We start from the raw sequence: 5,391 nt of genomic DNA, 5'->3' as shown, positions 1-5,391 counted from the left end.
TATCCGCAGGTTTTTGCGAATTCGATGTCCATAAACAGCTTGAATTCTAAGTGATCGTCACCACCAAGTTTATTAAAAACATAGCTGGAATAGGTGCCCAGCAACCACATAACTACATTACTTTTCGACGGCGGATAAAATCGCACGTCGGGTCGAGACAACATATTTGAAGGTATGTTGGTGGTTGTGGTCCTCGTAATAATGGCTAGTTTTTTTCTCAGCCAACCCCAATTTCGTGCACGTTCTCCGCAGGTATAACGGTGCATAACGGTATCCACCAGTTGACGGCTATGGCACAGAGTTGTATCACTGAGTCCGATTTTATGTAGCCTCTCACTTGTACTAATCACTTCATTGATTGCTTTGTACCATGCAGCTCGAGCGGCTGAAGTAAGGATCCTGGAACTGACATTACGCCACACTATATCCCAGTTGATGCCACTGCACTTCGTAACAATTGGATTTGGTCCTTCATGTTGTCGCCAGTATGCCAATACTGATGATGTAACTGCATGCTGATGTAGCTGCATGCAAGGAAATAGTCGCGGATGTATTTGAGCTTGTAACTGATGGTCTGAATGTTCAGCGGGGGGTCAAGACTTTGCGGCCTGACAGCATAGAATAATTGCGCCGTAATGCCCGAAGGGCAGTTGGTAAGGATAGAGACCGTCCTTGTGACATAGAGAGCCGCTGCCTTTTTCTTGATGTCGACTAAGCCCATCCCTCCGTTCAGGGGGTGGAGTGTAGTAGTTTTGGCAGATACACGAAAAATTTCCACGCGCTAAATAAAATTTGTTATCGTCGACATAATATTTCTAGCAATGACAGCAGGGAGCGGCAGAAGCTGCGCCATGTAGTAGGCTTTTGATAAGATACAGGCATTGATAAGTTGAATGCGTTCAAATTGGTTGAGGCTGCGATGGTAATTATCAATTAGGGCTCCATTTATTTTACGTGCTACATCTCGCCAGTTAGCCGCTATCATCTGTAGAGAGGACGCCGTCAACATGATCCCCAGAGCCTTGTGTTCTCTGACTTGTTTAGCATAATCAACACGCAAATGCTGGAGGCCACAGAGGTTCATAAATTTGCTTTTGTGTTCATTTAACTGCGCCCCTGACACCAGACAGTATTTCCGAAGTTCAGCCTCTAATACGGTGACATCATCGACATCGCGAATCACCACACCCACATCGTCGGCATAAGCTCCGATTACACTTTTTACCCCAGAAATTGTAATCCCAGTGAGTTTCGTCTGCAACTGTTGTAACAGAGGTTCAAGGAAAAGTACAAAAAGCAACATAGACAGAGGGATCCCTTGTGGAACCCCTCGGTTGATTGGTATTGGTCGCGTCAGGTGTGAGTTGACAGAAAGTTTTGCAGTGATTCCCATGGCCGCGTTTTTAATCATGTCAATCGTGTTCCGAGAGTAGCCCAATCTTTGCATAGTCTCGAGAAGGTAAGTATGATTTACGAGATCAAAAGCTTTAAAAAAATCAAGAAAGATCAGCCCACATTTCATTTTACTAGCGTTCGTTAACGCAATGACGTCGCGGTAAAAAGCAGCCGTTTGCAGAATTGTTCTCCTGAAGGCGCATGTCTGCTGTTGGCCAATGATTTTAGCAGTGAGTGGCGTGAGTCTCATGTTAATTGCGCGAGCCACGATCTTATAATACGAGTTTAACTACGATATTGGCCGGAAATTGGTGATAGTTTTAGTACCTCTGTTTTTAGGGAGAAGCACAATTTTACATTCCTTAAAGAAGGGTGGGACAGACGTTCCTTGCAAGACTTCGTTCACGACGTGAGTGATTTTGTCCCCGATAATGTGCCAATATTGCTTGTAAAATTCAATTGGTAAGCCATCAGGGTCCGGCGATTTCCCAATCGGCGAACTGCAGACAACCCCCAAAACATCTTTATTACTGAAGGCCAACGAGATAGAGTCATTGTCTTCCCTAGTTACGGTAGGTGAAATGGCACTAAACAGTCCATCATAGCAGTCATCGTGTAGAGTCACTGATGCGTAGGTGTTGACAAAATAGTTGTGCAGTGCTGTGACAATCTCTCGTTGTGTGTCAACCGTTGTTCCATCCTCGAGTTTCAGGGCGTCAATAAAAGTCCGCCTCCTGTTCCTTGTATGTTTGACGAGGTGGTACAGAGCCGCTGCTTCATCATCTCTGACCGACGTCACTTTAGATTTTATCTTAAGGCCGTCCAGTTGCATCCTCTTCAGACTGATTAATTTTGCCTTTATTTTCCGAATGTCGTCAATTCTGGTGGCCGTCGCGTCTGCACGATCGTACAGGTCCCGTAAGATTGTGTAATAAAATTCCATCGTCTTTTTGATTTCCGCCGCCCTTTCAATTCCGAATGACATGATAACTTTTCGCAGTTTCGGCTTTGCCTGCAGAGTCCACCACTCTATAGTGCTGCGAAACTTGTGAGTAGTGCGCACCCCCTCCTCCAGCTCAACATCCGATAACAAAGACACATTCAGGTTCCATTGATCTTTATACCATCGCGTGGGTTGGGGACGTAATTTCAAGCACGCGATGACACCACTGTGATAGGAGAAACTGGAGGGGATCGTCTCTACTTTTAATAAATCATTCTCGATAACATCGGAAACATAAATCCGGTCGATTCTGCTACAGGAATTTGCCACGATGTGAGTGAAGCGTACCAATGTCGGGTACCTAATTTCCCACGCATCTTTAAGTTTGAGGTCGGTCACGAGGCGCTTTAATTCAGACGAATAATTAAAAGTTGGGGACTGATCTTTCCTGGATAAGACACAATTAAAATCACCACCAATGATAATGTGTCGGGGATTTTTCCGAAAGAAAAAAAGTAGCTCGTTCCGCTGTATAGGTATTTCCAGAAGGTGCGTACAAGTTGATGATGGTGACGCCGAAAACGGTGATCCCGATCCTTCTACCCGATTCCAATTTGTCGATCTGAGTAACTGGAATCCCTTCTCTAATTAAGACTGCGGTGCCCACGGTCGTTTCCAGGGAAAAATTTGCAATGCCGACAAACCCAGGAAGAGTAAATTGTGGCATCGACACCTCCTGCAAAAGTGGTATATCAGTACCGGGCTCATATAGATATTGTTTTAATGCATGCAGTTTCACTTCTGATCTGATTTTATTAATATTGAGGGTCGTGATCGTATAGGCCTGTGACATAATAACAGGACGTCTGAGAGAAGGAGGGATCAACTGCCGTTAATTGCCCACATCTCCATGCCATTCCATGTGAGTAGCGGCCGCGGAATTCCTGTCTGGAACGTCACTGAGTTGATCTCTTGCATCTTTGTTTTTACTCTTTTTCCGGACAGCATTAACATTGGGTGGTACTCGGATCCTGTGACGGACACTCTGGAGCACCGCTGCAGTCGGAGGTGTGGGAGGGTCTTGGGTGATGTCAATCATCTCTCCCAACACATCTTGCGCCGGGAGCGCATGCGCCGAAACCGCTGGCGAGCGATCAGCTGAGCCACCACTTTCACTATCAGCTTGTTTGGCAACCCTCGCTGCCCGAAGTTGTTTGTTGTCACTGACAGTCCCAGGCTGCTGTGTTTGTATACCGTCGCGGAGTTGCTGACATTCATGTTGTTCTGAGGCTAGGGTCGAAGCAGTTGCCACGTGTTGTGTACCGTCCGCTCCCGGAGACATTGTTTGTATACCATCACGGCGAGCCGCGATGTGAGTACTTCCAGTAGATACGTGAGCCACATCTACTTGTTGACTTTCCTGAGTGTGCTGTTGCGGAAGTTCTGAGACATGAGCCTGTGGTAACTGAACGGCGTCGACGGAAGTATCGACGCTTGAAATTGCGGTAGAAGAATCGTCCACAATCGTTGCACCGGTTATAACTTTAGTATCCGAAGCGATCCCCCGTACGACCGATTCCGCGGTCTCGTGCGCACTGAAGGTTTTATCATCAGAGTCACGGCTGTCACAAGTTCAACACCTCTTATTAGTCGTGGCATCGACCTTCGCGGGTGGCTTAGCACCATTGTCTCTCCTAACCAGAGCTGGAAACTCTTCAGGGCGAAATTCTTTTAGCTCTTCCGAAGGTACGGCAGAACTAGGTACCTCACCCTCTACGATAGGGTTATCCGAAACTACATCAGCCAACGTAAGACTTTTACGCTTCTGTACCGAATTTTTTAGCACAAACATTCGCCTGGGACAGTCATGACGCAGGTGACCACTCTCATTACATATATGGCATGTGGGAGTTTGGCCACTGTAAGTAACATGAGCCCTATAGTCACAAACGGTAACATGCTAGGGTATATTCTGCTTTATATGCATTTCTACTGATCGGACGCCACTGTAACATTGTAACCTGTGCTGGTTTGACCACCGTTCGTTACGAATCTGCTTGATATCCCCGAATTTGGACAGAACTTCCTTCAGATAACAATTTTCTACTTCAAGGGGTAGGTTAAAGATACGCACATTGGTATACTCCACATCGGCATTGGAAATGAGCACAGTACTTACAGACTCGTCCCGGTGTCGAAAAACACCTCTCCCTCCGTGTTTCGTCAGAATCTTTTCCAGTAATACAGGATTCAGCAATTTTACAAAGAAGCAATATTGCTCGGTATCATAATACGTCGTGTGCACTTGATCAGAGGTAATTCCAATGACATCCACAACCCAATCTGGTATTTCCAAGGAACTAGGCTGCACAGAACGGGTAGACTTGTCAAATTCAAATCAGAGTGTACACTTTCTCGAAAATAACCTGGACATTGCAAAACGATACCTAGCAAAGGAACCGCTAGAAGAACACAAGAATGAAAATCAAACTCAAGAACAATATACACTAAATAAAAACACTTCACGATAAAGAGAAAACTTAAGTTGTTATCACTACTTGTAAACACGTGGCGGAGTGGAGCACTTCACACGTCCGATCAGCACGGTGTCACAGGCGCGACTTCCACTGAGCTAAAGAGGCGCGGCCTAGCGGTTCTTTTGTGTACTTCGTCCTTACGGTCGTCTCGATCATCAGTCTTCAGCTGACAACACTTCATATCACCGACTTATATTTGCAGCTTTGGCGAACCATTACTGCTTGGCTACACATCTGACACGTAACCGATGTACTCTCTAACCAACACCACTTGCATTTCAGAAAATGTCTTTCTCACATGTCTACAAAATCACCTTCACCTTCAAATACAGTTTCCTTGCGACTGACGGAGACCTAGGCAAAGTTTAAAGTTGCTATTTCCATTACATCACGTTCATCAGAAAAACGGTTATTTACATCTGCAGCGGAACAAAATTCCGTTTCGCCCAGTGTGGGGCTCGAACCCACGACCCTGAAATTATGAGTCTCATGCTCTAGCGACTGAGCTAGCCGGGC

At 45.8% G+C, this 5,391-nt stretch overlaps 1 non-coding gene across 1 annotated transcript; it reads right to left on the bottom strand.

Moving 5' to 3' along the window:
• Positions 1-5,318: 5,318 nt before the first annotated feature.
• Positions 5,319-5,391, bottom strand: Trnam-cau (transfer RNA methionine (anticodon CAU)). Its single transcript has one exon. It is a non-coding gene; the product is annotated as a tRNA-Met (tRNA).

This window comes from Schistocerca gregaria, unplaced genomic scaffold (genome assembly GCF_023897955.1).
Source record: "Schistocerca gregaria isolate iqSchGreg1 unplaced genomic scaffold, iqSchGreg1.2 ptg000178l, whole genome shotgun sequence".
Taxonomy (NCBI): domain Eukaryota; kingdom Metazoa; phylum Arthropoda; class Insecta; order Orthoptera; family Acrididae; genus Schistocerca; species Schistocerca gregaria.
This window is presented reverse-complemented; position numbering and strand designations above follow the sequence as displayed.